General features: G+C 41.4%; 1 protein-coding gene across 2 annotated transcripts in view; it reads right to left on the minus strand.

Annotated features, from left to right (window-relative positions):
* Nucleotides 1-18,486, minus strand: part of SCRN1 (secernin 1) — a 61,638-nt gene extending 43,152 nt beyond the window's left edge. Inside the window, exon 1 of one of the 2 annotated variants that reach the window (XM_004418874.3) lies at nt 18,327-18,486. The gene's annotated coding sequence lies outside the window, so the exon portion shown is untranslated. Of the gene's footprint in view, nt 1-18,198 lie in introns of both variants that reach the window. The other variant, XM_087429148.1, reaches the window with a different exon arrangement.
* Between the last annotated feature and the right edge of the window lie 750 nt (nt 18,487-19,236).

Raw genomic sequence — 19,236 nt, forward strand, 5'->3', positions numbered from 1 at the left:
ATTAGTCTGTACACGCACACCTGGGCTGTCAGAGTTCATTCCTGCATTGCTTATGGCAGGCCCCTCCCCAGGGTACAGAGAAGTAAGGAAGCCCATAATGCTGAAAATAATTCCCTCCCAGCTCAGGAGAATATCCCCCACCTCCTCCGTGAGAAAGAAAAGGCAGGACAATAAAGAGACTCCAGTTCTTTCTCCCCCTTACCATTTCCCATTTTCACAAAAACTGTATTATTTTTAGATTTCGGGGGTAGAGAGAAATAAACAAAGACTCTGTATGTGTAAGAAAGACCTAGAATAATTATAAGATAAAATGCCTTTATAGAGAGTTCCTAGAATTTGGGTGTGGGAAGACTTGCTGGCTGGGCCAAATACAGTGAAACAGACCCAGAAGAAGATAATATGGAGAAAGGATGCATTTACCTATGTTTATAAGCCTCTCATACGTAATACGACTTCCCTTCCTCCCTCATTGTGGAGCCATTTCAAAAGTGCTAGTGTCTCATCTATGAGCAGAACCTTACTTTATTTGATCCTTAAAAATAGTAGGAATCCATTGGTCTTATGAGACGTATCTGCAGAAAATAAATAAAACCTACAGAGTTTTTGACAAGTACCTATTCTTCAGCCAGGACATCTGTTTGGTCAGCAAGTCATCTAGGTCACATAAGCATGACGAAGATGTAGGCAACAGAAGCCCAGGGGTATGTGGGCCCAGGGAGGCTGGCTTTTCCACTGAATTTTATGAATGATTGGGAATGCCAGAAGGGAGCAAAATTTTAATGTCTATTTTTTTAAAATGCTAGATAAACCAGCAAACTGTGTATCACAACCAGTAGCAAACTAGCCAAAGCGAGTTGTCCATTTATTTTTCCTAGATCACCATTCTACACACTGACTAGCCTCAGAGATGACTTAGCTGGTTTCTTTTCTGCTCTCTAGATCAGTGCTGTCCAAAAGAACTTTCTATAATGATGGAAATGTTCTATCTCCACTGTCCAATATGGTGGCCACTAGCCTTAGGAGGTTATTGAAGTGTAGTTAGTGTGATTAAGGAACTGAATTTTTAATTTTATTAAAAACTTTAATTAATTTAAATTTAAATAGCCACACGTGAGTAGTAGGAATCCTATTGGACAGGCAACATTACAACTTCCCAGTAAACCCAGAAATGAAGATTTTCACATTAAGGCTTCCAATGATCCCAGAAGTAGTTATTTGGGAAGTCCTCCACTCATTCTAATGACAAAATGTGCTGTCATCCATAAAAACTGAATTAGCAAAGAGGAAACAGGACACTTCCGGAAGACTGAAGAAAACAAACCATAGGAAGCAGCTACGGAACTCCCCAGGCAGACTGGGTTCAAGCAAGCTCTTTTCTCCAGAGGCTAAAGGTGCTCATAGCCCTTGATAACAATACCATTTCCCTTGATGTGAATCTCATATTCCTACTCTGAATACACCATGAAAGTGGCCCTCACTGCTACCTGGAAATCCTCTGTGTACTTCTCTGGTCAATTCCTCTCTTTCTCTCCTAAATGAACTTTGATACCTTCACTTCTCCTCAAACCTCCAACCACCTCCTCTAAGCAAATATCTCAACTCCCACGCCACAAAGGACAGATGGCTGAGGAGGGAGACTGTTCCAGAGAGAGGATATGCAGGTTTGAAGGCCCTGTGGCTGGAGAAAGGGGAAGGAGCCAATTAATCAAAAAACCAGTGCAGCTGAGGCCAGAAAGAGAGGGGAAAAGGCTGGAGAGGCAGGTAGACAGGTGGGTCCACGTTGGGCCTTGAAGGCTACGGCAAGGATTTTAGTGTCTATCCCATAATAAATACCAAAACCACTGAAGACTTTAAAGCCAGGTTTTAGGTAGGAAACGGAGCCAGTGCATAGAGACAACTTTCTAAAGAGGCTGGCTATGATAGAGAAGAGACAGCGCAGTAGACGGAGATGAGATCGACAGGTAATTCCATTTCTATGTATCTACCCTAAGGAAATGATCAGGAATACGAACAAGATTTATGCACAAAAGTGTTCACCAGAGCGGTATTTATACAGGTGAAAAATGTACTGAAGCTTCATTATCTAGCATCAGAGAAATAGCTAAAAAGTTTATGCTACATCTATATGGTGGAATACTATAAAACCATTAAAAATGTTTATGCAGAGTTCTTAACTGCATAGAGAAATGGCTTGGGTGGGGGTGGGGGGGGCAAAATCCAAAATAAATTATCTTAATTGTGTAAAAAAATATGCATAGAAAAAGACTAGAAGGAAATGTGCCAAAAACATTAACAGTGGTAGCCTGACCATTGAATTCTTTCTGTTTTTTTCATATTTTCCTTTAATTTTCAATTTTCCTACAAGCATTTATACTTATATAATCATGAAAATGATTTTTAAAAAATAAACCCAGGGAATATTACCAATTTTGGAATTTTATTTTAAAGAAAAATTTTGGCTCTACTTCTATATCCTGACGCATCTAAAATTTCAAAACTGCCAAATTTTATATGAGTTATAGCTAGGATGAAATTTTTTATTCAGCATTATTATAGTTATTCTCTGATACTGTCTTGCACTTTTTTTCACAGCCTGCCCAATTCAGAGTTCTTCAAGGAGGACACGAATTTTGATTACTATTATTCACATAAATAGTGGGCCAGCCTCCTACAGTTGTCTCCTTAACAGGAAAAGAAAAACTGGCCCACCAGGAAGCCAATTCTCTGCTGACCCCGAGATGAAATCCTTCTGAAAGAGATTCAAGGAAACTCAATTTTGTTCCTATTATTTATCAAAATAGTGGTGAAGATACTAGACACCCGCACTAAAAAGGAAAAAAAATCTGACAAGTTAACTCATCTATATACTGTATAAAACATGCATTTTGAAATCTTTGTTTATAAGATTTTCATAAACTGTTAAATTATTCATGCATGACACAAGAAACCCACTTTAAGATTTTTCTCCTTTTCCCTCTATAACCTTAATCAGCATTATGAAATGTCATATTCTCCTCCACAGAGAAAAATAAACTAAAGTGCAATTAACTCCCAATCACACATGCTAATGCAGAAATTTACTGCATAAAATTTTTTTTCATCTTTTATATTCAGATTTGGAGAACAGTATAAGCATTTGATAATGGATTTTCTATCATAACTACACTCTACTTAAATCAGCATTAAAATCAGTGAACAGAGCTGACCCAGAAATAAAGCCATGATTGATGGCTTTTCTTTAAACTTGCTGATTTTGAGATGCAATTCTGAAGCCATTTTCTGAATCACGGGGTTCCAGAGTTGGGGATGAGGGTACACTATAGGTCTGAGACTGAACCCAGATGTGTCTAAAGCAGTGTTTTCCAAACTGTATATTGTGGCCCTTTCATGGGTTATAAAATCAATTTAGTGGATAGGATCAGCATCTTTTTTAGAAAAGCATTTTTTATAAAAGAATACATGCATCTCAGTAAGATGGTACAAGAAACTTTCATTTTAAGTTCAGGTATACACATATGAACACATAACTGTGTACATGTACCAGGTTGAGACACCCCATTTGTCTCTTACTGTGTGTTTCAAGCAAAAATCTTTAAAAGCAATGGGCTTAAAGGGTAGGTCTACTGAATAAGGCTTCTTTGTGATAAATACCAATTAGGATTTTTGCCAGGCTAGCAATAAACTAACAGTTCCAATTAATGAAACGCTCCAATTTAACTCCCATAGATAGTTAAACTGACAGGCCCTTCCTAAGAAGGACTTGCTAAGAATATTTTTAAGTACATTTTTCTGTAGTCTATACTGTATATTTTCTCTGAAATTATTTTTAATGTTGTATGCTATTAGAAGAGAGGGGATATTAAAAGACTGGAGGCTGGGATAAGGATGCAAGTTGTAAATATTAAAACATCATGTAGCTGGTACTGTTTTGTGGTGGTGAAAAGGAGTCAGATTATTCACTAGCTGCAAGGGCATGAAAAAATAGCTGGTACTTTCCTTCTCCCAGCCCTACCTCCAGTCAGGTCTCAGTACAAGCCATCCATTTTCCTTTAGACTTAAGTCCTTTAGTTCAATAGAACTTTCTGCAATAATGGAAATGTTCTATATCTGTGCTGTCCAGTACAGTGGCCACTAGCCAGAAGGGGCTATTGAGTACTGGAAATGTGGCTAGCGCAAGTGAGGAACTGAATTTTTAAGCAACTGAAATTTTAATAGCCCACATTATGCTAAGTGAAATAAGCCAGTCACAAAAAGAAAAATACTGTATAATTTCACTTCTGTGAGGTTCCTAGAGTAGTCCAACTCATAGAGAGAGAAAGTAGAAGGGTGGTTATCAGCGGCTAGGGGAGGGGGAATGGGGAGTTGGTGTTTAATGGGTACGGTTTCAGTTTTGCAAAAAGTTCTGGAGATTGGTTGCACAACAATATGAATATACTGAACACTTAAAAATGGTTATTAAATTGATAAATTTATCTTACGTGTATTTTACAATTAAAAAAATTTTTAATTAAATAGCTACTTGTGGCTAGAGGCTACAGTACTGGACCATGCGGTTTCAGAGATTGTGCTGTCCGCTGTGATCAAGTATCCCTAAGCTCAATTTCTAACCATCATTGTCCTCCTTATCAAACTCCTTTTAGGATTCATGACTTCCTCTTGGGAACGAGATATCAGAACTCCAGATTCCCCGGAGTTCACAGCACAGGAGCCACATCTACCAACACTCACACTCTGACTGGGGACAGAAGGCTGGGTGCAGGCTTGAAGGGCTGGAGCACTGTACCCCTGTAACTAGGAGACTGCTTCCAGAATGTCTAGACAAGGAGGGAGGAAGCTGCATGAGAGAAAAGGTCTTTGTCCTCAAGTTCAGTGAGTTGCTATTGAAGGGCGTGAATGCTCCAAGCCCGAGCAAGGGTTTTCTTTGCCTGACTGCCAAACTGCCCTGTCCTTTTATCTCAGTGAAGCTAGAGTGTCCCTCATCAGTTACCTTATCCAGTAATAAGAAAGCCTTGAGTTGCCCGTGAAGAAGAAAATGACCGTCTATATAAGCTGTAGGCTTATTAACTGTCTTGCAAATAACAGTGACAAACTGCATTTCCTTATACAAGGAAATGAAACCCAAACGTCCAGCTAGGCTTCCTTACGCTCCAAGCTCCCAGCTTTATTGAGCAGCCTGGGTAAGTTTAAATCCAAGGTCTACGAATTACCACCTTCCAGAAAAGCAAAGAAGAAATTATTTTATTGTGTTACTTCATTTATAGATGGGTTCATTTTTTAAATTATTGACATTCCTGCTGAACTGAAAATAGGACAAATGATACTCATTTATAAATTGATTTTTCTGCCTTATATTGCTATTGAAATAATAAGGAATAAATAAAGCGTTTGGGAAAGGAATCAGCTAACTAAAAATTGATATGTAAATGCCAGATGATGAAAGGCATATAAATTAGCTCAGAGCCATCAAGCTCTGCCTGAAAGAAGCTTCTACGTAAGTGTTTTACTGAAAGCTCAAGAGAGTAGAACATAAAGCTTTAGGACTACACAGCCAGTGAATTCCAGCTTCTAACACTCAAAGCCTTGAACGAGGAACTATCTAACGGAAGTGCGACCGTGTAGGGTACTAAGTAAGTAAGCAGGCTTTGGAGTCCACCTGGGTTCAAATCTCAGCCCCATGTCACCTTTCTATGGCAGGGATAATGACAGGGTTGTGGTGAGGTTTAAATGAGCTGAAACTTGCAAATACTTATAAAGTGCTCAGAATACCACCTGGGACACAGCAAGGGCTCAATCATCATGAGGATGAGAAAAGATACCTGATGAAGGCTGTTCCTTTGTCAAGGTCTAATCTGTTCAGACTTCAGAAACTCAGCTTTTTCCTTACAGTGTCTAAATGCTCTTTCACCTTTTGAAAATTTGCTTCATTGTCACTTGATGTCTTTTAAGAGCTGCTTAATATTCCCTTTCTCTAATTGCAAGGGCAACACCCACCTCTGACAGTTAACTCCCGCGGTCTTCAGTGCCAATCTTCAGCTGACATACTTCTGAGCAGCACGGGGTGGGAAAGGGGTGGCAGGCTGCAATTTGTTTGGTTTGGCCCAGAGTGCCGCCCTAGACAGTATCTTTTTAAGATCTGAATTAGCAGCTAACATTTTAAAATCTAGAGATTTTCCACAGAAATTCAGATACTTGGCTTTTCTTGAAAACTCAAAAGATCTGGCCACCCCAGGTCCACATTCCTGCATGACAGCAAGACTGCAGTTGAGAAGGGCTCCTCTCCACACTCCCCTCCACTCCCTGACACTGAGCCAGTGGAAGTGCCACCTATCATCACCCTGGGGCTATGGCTATTTTTTCTTTTCTTCATGTTCAATCATAGTCATTAACAATGCTTGCCTGGCATTGTAGCCCCATGTGTACAGGGGCAAGAGAATGACACACTTTAAAGATAGACAGACACTTGTTCATATCCTGACTCCACCCACTAACTTGGAGAAACAGGCAGGTTATGAACTCTCTCTGAACCAGAGTTTCCACATGTGAAAATGGAACTAATCCCCCATATACAACATAGCACTTGTGTTTGTGTGAGAGCTTATGGAAAGCACCTAGTCCTGTGGCTGTATACAGTGGCACTCAATAAATGTTCACTTTTCTCCCTCCTACTACTCACTGGTGATGGGTTTGCCAGTTTTGCATCAATTCCTACTACGCTCCTGCACCCTCTCACCAATGGTTTGCACCTGACACATAAGACACACTCACATTCAAGTGTAACTAAAATGTGCTTAAAGACTCAAACTGGAATGACAGAGCCTCTAGCTCTAACCATCAGTTTACAGGGAAAACAAATGACACATTGGGGATGCAATCAGCAAAATCCAGACTATGAGAAACTCCATAGGACAAATCTAATTTCTTCAACAACAACAACAACGAAAACTGCAAGGAAAAAAGATTATGAGACAAAGTTACTTAAGAGATAAATCAACCAATTGCAATAAATAGAACTTATCTGGATTCTGATTTAAACTAACTGTACAAAAATTTTATAAGACAACTGGGGAAATGTAAACACTGATTGGATATTTGATGATATTAAGGAAGTATTGTTCATTTCTTAGATATAATGATGTCGTGGTTATGTCTGAAAAGAGCCCATATCTTTTAGAGGTACATACTGAAATATTTCCATGTGAAGTAATATAATGAAAGTAATCCAGGGTGGGGAGAAAGGGTGGGAGTTCAGATAAGGCAAGATGGACCATGCAACAAAAATGGCTGAAGCTGGGTGATGGGAAGATGAGGGTTTACTATACTGCTCTCCTTACTTTTGTATATGCCTGAAATTTTCTATAATAAATAACTTTTTAAAAGTAAAGCACATGATAAGATGTTTAAAATTCTTTTAAGGTAAGAAATAGCAGTGGACTGATCTAATATAGAGAATGTTTTCTTGGAGTTATTACTTGGGAGTAACTGATCTGGGGGCTCAGATACCGCTGAGGAAGGAAGAGAAGACGGGGAGGGATTTTAGTTTGGCTTGGTACGTCAGTGTGCTGAGGGAAGAGGAGAGTCCCTAGTTCCCTCTACCTTATCTTATTCCTTTTCCTCAAGTTGTACAACACCTGTCTCTGCTCAACACACTGTGAGCCCCATAAGGGCAAGGACTCATGTAAATTCTTATTTCCCTGGCACCTAGCACACAGACTGGCACATAATAAGACCTCGCTAAATGTTTGTTAAGCAAATGAAGGGGAAGGGGGGTAGCTATATTTCACTTCATTGAGAGAAAAAGAGCAGGGAAATCTGATTTTGACAAGGTGCTCCCATGCTGTGGTTCAATCCATGGTATTCACATTTGGCCACGCATCAAAATGGTCTGGAGAGCCTGTTAAAATGCCAGATTCCTAGACACCCCCTCCATGGAGATTCTGATTCAGTGTGTCTGAGCTGAGATCACAGCAAGGATGTTTTTCACAAATGCCTGGGTGATTCTGATGCGGCCTGTTCAGACTGGTGTGCAGTATCCATTGGTAGAGGTTATTTAACCTCTTTGCTTCTCAAAAGTATTACTCATTTTTTCTGCCTGGCTCTTTGTGGGACTGTGGAAATTTTCAAAACACACACAAGAGAAGAGTACAATAAAGCCCCTTAAGGCATCAACCAGCCTCAAGGGCCATCAACTTTCTGCCTTCTTGCTTCTCAATTTTATTTTTAAGGAAACCATTTAGTTTTAATTGAATGTTGCTGAATTCAGCAACATTCTTTGCCTTCAAGATGAAGGTGGGTGGAATCCATCCCTGATGAACTTGAGAAAGCAGGATTCTCTCTCCCTTGTATGACAAATAGGAGTGTAGGAGGCTGTGTTTTCTTGTCTCTAGCTTTAAAACTGGGAAATCAGACTACATGATAATCAAGAAGATTGTTAAGTGTTATTTAAATGTTTTGCATTTTTCACCACTTTAAAGAAATCAAGTGTCATCCAACTCTTTAAAAATGCCTTTTAAAAAAGTGTTCTTCATTTAGCATAGATGCAAGGTAAATCCTTTGGTGACTATCATGACTCTTCTGCCTTAGACAGAAAGTGAGAATTTGAGCCAGAAAAAAGAAGAGTTAAATATCATGTCAAGCAGCTGAGTATTTCTAAATCAGTAAAACTGCTAAGGAATATCCTTAGGATACTTTTTTCTTAATGATTGAAATGATCACAAACTGATTTGTTACTTCGTTCCAAAAATACTGCAATTCAGGTGATTAGCAAGAGGAAATGAAAAGAGTGTGTACTTAAAAATTGTTAAAACCAAAATTCCAGGTAATTAATGAATACTCAACTTCACCATAACCGCTGATAATTTAATGGACCACTGCTGGTGCATTCCTCTCCCCCAAAATACAGCCACTTAGATGATTATAAGAATCAAAAAAGAAAACAAAACAAATTTATTATATGTAATTGGCTATCTACACCTACCATGGAAAGCTGGAAAATACATAAATACACGGGAACAAGCTGGTAAAATGAAAAGAGGTCACACAAATTATATATAGTATCATTCAAAATATGCATATTATCTAGATAGATAATGCGAAAAGATCATAAGGAAATGCAACAAAATTTTTAGGAATAATAGTATCTCTGGTTGCAGACAATTTCTTAACCTCTATATATTCAGGCATTTTCACATTTCCCACATGAAAATATAGAATTTGTATGAAAATTTTTTTAAAAAAAAAGAAAAGGAAGTGTTGCAATCAAAGTAATCTATTACCCCAATTCATCGCAGCTAATAAATATGGCCTTGCAACAGGGCAGAGACTCATGGGTTGGGGAGAACCCCACAGCTCAGCCATGGCAAATGAACTCATTTTATCTTTTGGCCACATCTGATTCTGCCTCATTTGCAAGATCAAATGATATGGTCACAATGAGAAATATGAATAAAGTAAAATGTCTAATTTAATGATTCAAGTGACAGACTAATAAGTAAGAAAATGTAGACTTTTCTATAGTCAAATGGAATGCTGTGCTTCAAAATCTACATTTATTCATGGGATAAATTAGGAGGTAACTGGTCACTTTTCAAAAGTATTCTTTAAATCACTCCAGAATTTCTCTATAATGCAAAATATACTTATATGATGTTTCCCAACTTTTAAATGACAAAAAATTTTCATGGACACCCCACATAACAGTCATTGCAGTTGGTTGGTAAAAATATGTAATGAATATATGTTACAAATTTAGTAACACTTTCAATGGATTTGTATTTACTAAATGACAATAGAATCCTTACACATTTGAAAAACAGTAGTGCAGGTATATACGGCTCATTATTTAGTCTGTGCACATTCAATGTTGGGACACGTGTGGATTCAAGGACCACCTGCAAAAACTTCACCACACCCAGTGATCTGTCCATTTAAAATATGGTACTGCTTAAAAGAAAATGCAGGCTGCGTGCATATCTCTTTTGCAAGAGCTCTTTTAGGGATTTTAGAGTGAGGGGAGGAGGAGAGATTAGTTGAATGGCATCCATTTCTCATGGATACATTTTTTTTTTTAATGCAGGAAAGAGTAGATAAACGGCACAAGCAGGATTCATTTTTTCACTCAAACTAGTCAAATTAGAAAAATATAGTCAGATCAAATTCATTGTAAGAAAGATGTTTTCCAATACATGGCAGGTTGGATAGTTTTCCATCTTTCATAGCAATATAAAGACAGAAAGAAAATGACTTGCATTACATTAATGATACACATTAGACCTGTGCAGTCACGATAATCTCTCTAAGCAGTTACACTATGGCTTTTAAAGAAAGAGTCAGATAGACCTGGATTCCAGGTACAATTCTTCCACTTAATAAGTTCTTCATCTATAAAATGTGGCTATCTCATCTACTGTGTACTGGTAGGAGATTAAATGAGATAATATACGCAGAGTATCTGGAATTCAAGAAAGGTTTGTTCCCTTAACTTGTTCTTAAAGAACCGGGTTCTGGGAATATAATGATAACAGAGATAAAGGAAGAAGAATGTGTTTGAAATAGGCAGGTACATGGTTAGCTGCCAAAACCATTCTCTGTGGGAAAGATCTGGGAGCTACTGAAGAGCCGCATCTAGGGTCCTTTCATTTCCTTCTGTTCTCATTTCTGACATTACTGTCATTGTGTCCACTAATTTGGCAAGGTTACTTTGAATTATGACCTTCCTATTCCCACCATCTGTTTTCCTCTCTCATCTAAATGATGCATTGTCTATTCTGATCTTTTCCCATTAATGTGATTTGATATGTACCTGTTAACTCTGTAAACTATAATACTAAAAATCCTTCCCAATCATTCTTAAAATGGTGGTTTACACTCTGTCCCTGTAAAAAAATTAGCTGAACATTCACTTCCTACAGAAGAAATAAAGTAATAAGATTTAAGTCTTGCTAGTAACCAGAGGGTTTCTGTATGTCTAGCAAAATGGACTTAAAAACTACTTGGTAAATGTTCATTAAGGTTAGAGCCATTGGCGTTTTACCATTAGGAAGTTTATCCCATTTTATTATCAAAAGGAACGTGCATACATATACATATTTCATATATATGAATATATGTATATGAAAATAGTGTGTATATGTATATATTTTTATATGTGTATATATAAACATTTATGTAAATATAAGTATATACAATTAGATAGAAGAATAGACAGGAAGAAAGAAAGAAAAGAACCTGGAAGGATTAATATCTAACTGAGGATGGGAGTAAGGGTGAGATACAGAGACAGAAACTTTACTTTATCTAGTTATGTCATTTTAAATTTCTTTGTAGCAAGCTCATGTTACTTTATTGGATTTTTAATTATTTTTAAAAATCTGATTACTTTAGTGCTTAAGAAGGACACTTTGGGGCTGGCCCAGTGGCGCAAGGGGTTAAGTGCACGCGCTCCGCTGCGGAGGCCCAGGGTTCACTGGTTCAGATCCCGGGCACACACCAACGCACCACTTGTCAAGCCATGCTGTGGCGGCGTCCCACATAAAGTGGAGGAAGATGGGCATGGATGTTAGCCCAGCGCCAGTCTCCCTCAGCAAAAAGAGGAGGATTGGCAGATGTTAGGTCAGGGCCAATCTTCCTCACGAAAAAAAAAACAAGAAGGACATTTTAAGACATTTCGTCTAATTCTTTCAGGTCACTAGGGCACTGCCAAGTGCAATTTTAAAATACACTAAGGTTTTACTTTGAGAAGATAAAAAGATATTCAGAAGAGCCTTTGATCGCTACCTCATTTTAATTACAATTTTTAAGAAGTCAGATGAAGGGGCCGGCCTGGTGGCATAGTGGTTAAGTTTGCACCCTCTGCTTCAGCAGCCCAGGGTTCGTGGGTTCAGATCCAGGCACAGACATATGCACTGCTCTCACCAAGCCATGCTGTGGTGGCATCTCATATACAAAATAGAGGAAGATGCGCACAGATGTTAGTTCAGGGCCAATCTTCCTCAGCAAAAAAAAAAAAAAAATTCATGTGAATTACCAATGTGTATTTTGAGCCCCTGACCACCTACAAGTTCTTTGTTCAACCCAAGGGAAAATGGAGCTGAACAGATGCTTTAAGGCCCCTATGATCTAGAAAAAGAGGTGCTCATGTACACAACCAACAGAGGAGGGCAGTAACTCAACTTAAAACAACGATCGGAAAGCTTATGGGAGCTTTCAAGGATGTCCAACTCACTTTAGGGGAGCAGATTAAGCACTAAGAGATTTACGTTAAATATATAACCATTAAGAACAAAAGAAGAAGGGAACATGAACCATCTCCAGCTCTTTCCCTCCACTTCAGGTAAGGCTCAACTGGAAGGCCCCCAGCTCCCTCCCCTTCCAGTCACTCTGACTGGGGACCTGACATTCCATCCAGTTCAGTTCACTGCCATCCTGGACTGGGTTGATGATGCTGGAAGCTTCTGGGGGAGGGAGGACAGGTGGATATGACTGACACCTGCATCGCTTCTCGCCTTCTTGGATTTCAGGTAGCTCACTTGTCACAAAGGGAATAGGAGCACATGGTCTTAGCCATCCCTTCCACTGACAAGAGGTCTGAAACCACCCCTAAGAGTTGCTGAGAAGAACGTCCCATATAAGGCCCAGATTGGGGGTAGGTATGAGAGTGAGGGTAGAAGAGATACACAGAATGATGCAAAGGGATATGTCTATCACCTGGTACAGGTAGGTACCAAATGCTAGAGGATTGTGGCCAATCTACCTCAGAGATAAAGCGAGCACAGATCCTACCTCACTCCCAATAACTCTTCTCTACATTTACTGGCTCTTTCATCCATTTGTTTCCCAAGCTGAACTTTTAAAAAATTTGGTGAAACGTTTCCAGAGTCCCTCTAGGCCTGTGATTGGATTTATACTGGCTTTATAGATTCATTTGACAAAGACAACTAAAATAATCAAAATCATAAAATCTAAAATTTTGTTTTGGAATATTAAGCATTCACTATGTGCTTAATAACATGCTAAGCAATACATACAAATATATAAAATAATTTAATCCTCATAATAACCATATCACACAGGTATTATTATCCCCATTTAAAGATGATAAAATTGAGGTTAAGAGTGGTTAAGTCTTGCCCAGGGTCAAATAAGAAAGTAGTGGAGTGGGAATCCAGACTCTAAAATACTCTTAACCACCAGGCTGTCCTGACTTCATTTTCCCAACCAAAGGCAGGGTTAGTCTTTGTTGGCATGAGCTTTCTTCTAAGTCCATCATTGGAGTTCCGTATTTTTCTTTATGGGGATTCTGCCCATTTTCTGATAAGTTTACTAGAGGGAGATGTACATATCCTCAACGAAGAAAACCATAGGGCTTTATGCAGACATAGGAGAAGATATGAAGGGTAGTGAGATATTCCTGTTCTTTGCTGGGAAGATCTAATGCTATACAGAGGTGTCAGTCTTCCCTAATCCATGGAGTCACTAGGCAGCAATCAATTTTGGAAATAACCTGACAAAAATGATCCTGAACTTCATCTAGAAAGGATATGTGGGATTAGCCAAGAAGTTTCAGAAATGAAAACTAATGAGGAAAGACTAACCTTGCATGGTATTAAATCATGTTATAAAGTTTCAGTAATTAAAACAGTTCAATACTGATGCAAGAATAAACAGATTATCAGAATAGAGACTCCTTAAATATACCCATATAATGTAGGAAATTAGTATATGATGAAGGCTGAATTTGAAACCAAGGTGAAAAGGTGTATTAAACAATAAACGGCGTTGGGATAATTTATTTGGGATGGAGAAAGAAGGGAAGAAATCTGTCCAGATCCCCAATTCACTCCTAATCCCCAAAAATATTATTACTCAAAAATGTAAGTGTTTAGAGCATTTATATTGGTAGAACCAGAGGAAGGCTAGTCTTTTTGTTGCTGTTGTCTTCGTATGCACAAGTGTAGAAGCAAAAGTTATCTCAGTGTGTAGTGCTGAAATACAGTAACGTAAATTCTAATAATCCTTTGTGTTTTTCAATATGCCATATCTCAGCCCATGGAAACCATCTAGCAAAATTGGTGGACAGCTCTTGCTTATCCCATTTTAAGAAGGAGATGATAAGAGCCTTGATGAGTGACTTGCTCAAGGTCACACTCCTAATTAGAGGCAGAACCAGAGCTAGGACCAAGGTCCCCTAACTTGCAGCCTGAGAATCTCTCTTTGTAGGAGATGCATTCATCTCGTTTTGATGCATTTGATATGTTTGTGAAACCAGACATACCAGAATGTGCAAGTTACTTTCCAATGTGCTGTGCAGTTGTGCCCACGCTATCCTTTCACCACTCTGGTTACTGTCCCACCACCGTAACCCCTGCCAACCCGCATTCCACTGACTCCAGATCCTGGAACACCACGCACTCTGCCTTTTCTGCTTCATAAAGTCTTATAACTCAGCAGTCCCAGCCCACCACATACTCACTCTCTCCATCTACAAAGTGTCCGTGAGCACCTCCTCCTTGTAGTCCTTCTCCATCCATCCTATCTCCCCTCCAGTTTCTGTTCAAGCTTCTCTCTCCTTACATGTCCAGTTCTATGAACAGTATCACACACCTCAACCAACCTCCACTTTCTGTTAATAATCTAGACCAACGCAGTCCAACAGAAACATAATGGAAGACAGATGCAAACCACATATGCAATGTTATGTTCTCTAGTAGCCACATCTAAAAAAATGAAGAGAAACTGGTGAAACTATTTTTAATAACATATTTTATTTAAATCCAATATATCCAAAATATTACTTCAATATATAATCAATATAAAAATTATTAATGAGATATTTTAAATTCTTTTTTTTATATAAATATTTGAAATCTGGTGTGTTTTTTATACTCACAACATATCACAATTCAGACTAGCCACATTTCAAGTGCTCAATCCCCACATGTGGCTGCTGGCTAGTGGCTACTGAATTGGATAGCACAGACCTAGGCTCTCACTCCAATGAAAATGATCCCAAACTATCATAATGACTGATCATTGCTGGATAAAGGGATCATGGGTGATTTTTAAAAAATAACTTTGGAGCCAGCCCTGATGGCCTAGTGGTTAAAGTCTGGTGAACTCCGCTTCGGTGGCCTGGGTTTGGTTCCCAAGCCTAGAAGCACACCACTCATCTGTCAGTAGCCATGTTGCGGCAGTGGCTCACATAGAAGAACTAAAAGGACCTACAACTAGAACATACAACTATGTACTGGGGCTTTGGGAAGGAAAAAAAAGAGAGGAAGATTGGCAACAGATGTTAGCTCAGGGCAAATCTTTCCCAGCAAAAACAATAATAATAATAATAACTTTGGCTTATCTGTATTTTTTATTGTTCTCCAATAAACACAAATTGCATGTGTTTATTTTAAAAACTTGTGATTTTAAATATCTTTGGCATAGCAGGGGAATTTAAATGAATGAATGTTCACATTCATGCTCTAATGCAAGTTATTTTTTTTAAATGGCACACGTGGCATCAGCATGTCTTTGCTTCGACATATCTACCCATATCTAGCTCCTATCTGCTTCACCGTCTCAAACTATTCTCCTTGTTCCCTGCAACCTGCCCACTTTCTCCTTCTGCAGATGACTGGGTTGAAGGTACAGAATGCCCGGAAGAAATATTTTCCATATCTTCACCACCTCTGCACAAACACCAACCCATACACAATTTCTAGTTCTGTTTTAGTAGATCTGAGATTACTGATATGACTCAGAGAATTCAAATTCAAATTCTAGAAAAAGCCTCTGTCTTCAGTGCTGCTTCAAAGTTATTTTAAAATAGGCTTGATATTTACTTTTACTTAAAATTAGATACATTCAAAAGCTATTATATGTCCCACATTGGTTTCTTTTAAAAAGAAATTGACCTAATGGTTCTCCACAAACAGGAGCAACTCATTTTTTAACCAGTAAATACACTTCTCACCTCAAAGATTTTGACTAAAATTATGTTTTTGGTGCTTAAATATAGAAGCAGTCTAGTCACTGGGAAATGGGAAGGAGGTGGACACAGCTTAAGAAGTTAAATGGGCTTGAATCAGGAAACTAAGGTGTAGTCACTTTAAATACCTATAGATTTTAAAATTCATGTCACAGTTTGGTTTCGAGCTGCTCTAAGTGTTTGCCCATCCTAATAATGACAGGTTTGCCCTTTTCCCCCAGGCTTTGAAAGGTGGCATGTGGAACCCTGAAATGGGGAGTTCTAAGACCTGGATTTCGGTCCTCACTGCCAGATGCCAACCAGCTATATGACCTTGGATGCAGTCCATTCAACCTGCTGGATTCAGCCTCCTGGGCTGTAAAAAGGGGGCTGACAGCAGACAACCTCTCTCAGGCTGCTTCCGGCTCACCATTCCTGACCTTTGTGCTAATCTTCCTCCATTCCATTATCCCTGAAACACTTGCCTCCTCATGCAACTCCTCCTCCCTAAATGAGAAGATGGCTGGCAGCACAGCAGTGAAAGGAGAAAGAAAGGCTGTTTAAAAAAAAATCCTAAAATGAGTCACCTTTCAAGAATTTACCATTCTCTGGTGCCTGGATGCTTGCTCATGGTGCTAAATCAGTGCTTCTAAGGAAACTTGCTCTAAGAACCTGGTATTTGTTATATGTACTGTTCTTGGATGATGTTTACACTAGATACTCATCTCTTAAGAGCCACTTGTAGGTACAAAACACAGAAGTTACGTATGAAAGAGACATCAACAGCCACATAAATCGATTTTAGGGGAGCCTGGAGAAAATCAGACCAAAATCACAGCGAGTTTTAATTAGGTCTTTACATCAGCTTTTGATAAGTTACCGAAGATAATTACAGCTACCCAAACTTCCCACTTAACCTCCCCAGGACCCTGCAGCACCCTGTAATCGAGCCTGACGCAAGAATCACTCCCTACCCCTTAGGGCTGGCTGCAACCACACCCAGGAGAGCCTTCCCTCCCCATAGATTGCCTCACCAAGGCTTAAGTCAGGGGGCAGCGGATGTTAGCTGTGGTCGGTGCTGCTTCAGCCTGGCCTGATTTTTCACGCTGCCATTTTGAATTAACATAGGTTTCCTTGCAACTGATGCATCTTCTGGTCAGGCTTGGAACCCAGTAGGCACACACACACACACACACACACACACCACCGGGAAGCTGGACACAAGTGTAATTCAAGACACTTGCAAGCCAGAATTAAACAGCAAATCCAAAAAGACCTTATTATTTAGCAGAACCCTACTAAGGCAGTTTTGGGTCACAGCAAATGACAGCTTCCTTAAATGCACTTGGGTTTAATGGTCATTTTTAACCCCTAAATCCGAGTTCCTGTCAATTCTCTAAAGTTCAAGCGTCCCTCCTGCTTTGCAGACCACACTCGTCTCAGACCTCACCAGTGATGTCGCCAAATAATCGGAGCCCCGACAGACAAGCGAACCGAGGACGCAAAGGCAAACTGAAGTGGATAATCATCTCAAATACATGAGTGCCTTTTACCAAGAAGTGCCCCGGCGCCATGGCGTTAACATGCCCTGACACTCCCCCACCCCAAGAATCGTCCCGGGTGTGGCTTGGGGGGAAGTTGTGTCAAGTCCTGCGGCTCGCGTAGACCAGAGCTACAGCCCGTACGTTTGCCCTTAACTGGAGGGCAGTCCACCGGACACGATTCGGCGATCGCGGACCCGGTGGACGCTGGGGCAGAGCCGGGCCAAGGGCCGCAGGCCCCTCCAGGCAGCCATGTTCGCGCGAGCCCACCCGCGGGGCAGGTGCCTTACCTCCCGGGAAAGTGCCAGGCCCGCTCCGCCACCGGCGCTGCGCCCCAGCGAGCCCCGAACCCCGGGAGCGGCCCGAGGGGTGTCGGGGGTGGAGGGCGCACAAGGTACACACCCCAGCGGGGCAGCAGCTGGGATATCAGGAAACCGAAACACAGGAAAAGCAGCTTGAGAGGTTATGCGAGTTAAAGGGAGGTGGGAAGATGGATGGGGTTGGGGTGCGGAGAGCAGAGAGAGGTTCCAACCAGGCTGCAGTGCCCGTGCCCCGGGATGGGGCGTCCCTCTCCTGCGCTCCCGCAGCCTACGAGCCCAAGTCACCCCTAACCCTGAGCCAAGGCCACCTCTCCCCTGATCCCCCAGGGACCGTAACCCGCCGGAGCCTGCACCCGCGGGTTTTGGCCCCAGGTAGCGGTACCTGCGGGTTCGGAGGGACAGCAGGAGGCGACGAGGCACGGGGGACGGCGATGGCGGATCCGGGTGAAACCCGCGCGGGGAAGCGGCTGCAGACGCCCTGCGCTCCCAGTCGTGACCGCCGGGGCTCACCTGCGGGGTGGTGGGCTCCGGGCTCGGCCCTGCGGTGCTGATGCTGCGGCCGCTGAGGGTGCGGGTGCGGGTGCTGCTGCGGTCGCGATCACTGCGGCGACATCGGGGGCTGCAGCTGCAGTGGCGGAGGCGGCCGTCCGGCGCTTCCCCCTCCCCAGACTCCTGGCGCTCGCGCCCGCCGCCCTCCGCTAACAGCTGGCCCGGCTCACGTGACCGCGGGGCCCACGCCCGCCTCTCCCCACCCCGGGCCCCCGGGCCGCGCCGCACCCGCCGCGTCTGGGGCGACGGGGCCGCAGCGCCGCGCTCGGCCTGGTAGGGGAGGGCGCCTGGGAGCAGGAGGAGCGGCCGAGAGGCGAATCTCGCTGCAGAAAGTGGCTCCCCTCTTTGCTGGATTTTTATTTCTTGGTCTCAGCCCTGGTAGTTGTTCTCGAAAAGGAGAACTGGGGCTTTAAGGATCCGGGCCCCACTTCCTCGGGGCGCTCCTCCCGGACTCCGCGGTTTGGTTGCTACGTGCGGGCCTCCGTGTCTAAGCAAAATTTCCCCGCGGAGAAACGTGTCCTGTAGTTTGTTGACTCACATGTCCAAGCCAACTCCTTGGTTTTAAAGGTGCTGTCCTGCGCCATGTTGATAAGCCAGACTCTATGCCAGATACTTGGGCATTGAAGCCCAAAGAGATTAAGTAATTTGCCCAAGATCGCACAGCAGGTAGCAAAGCCAAGATTCCATACCTGGGTTAGTAAATCCACAGACAAGTGACAGGTGTGTTGATGCTGGTGTCAAGGTCATTGGTCAGGACATGACCATCCGTCATGTCCTTTTTATAAATTAATAAGAAAAGACCATCTCAAAGGATATGAAGGGATAGTTCACAGCAAAACAAATGCAATACCACTCAGGCTCATGAAAAGAT

The sequence above is a fragment of the Ceratotherium simum genome, chromosome 1, assembly GCF_057802395.1.
Source record: "Ceratotherium simum simum isolate JZ-2026a chromosome 1, ASM5780239v1, whole genome shotgun sequence".
NCBI lineage: Eukaryota > Metazoa > Chordata > Mammalia > Perissodactyla > Rhinocerotidae > Ceratotherium > Ceratotherium simum.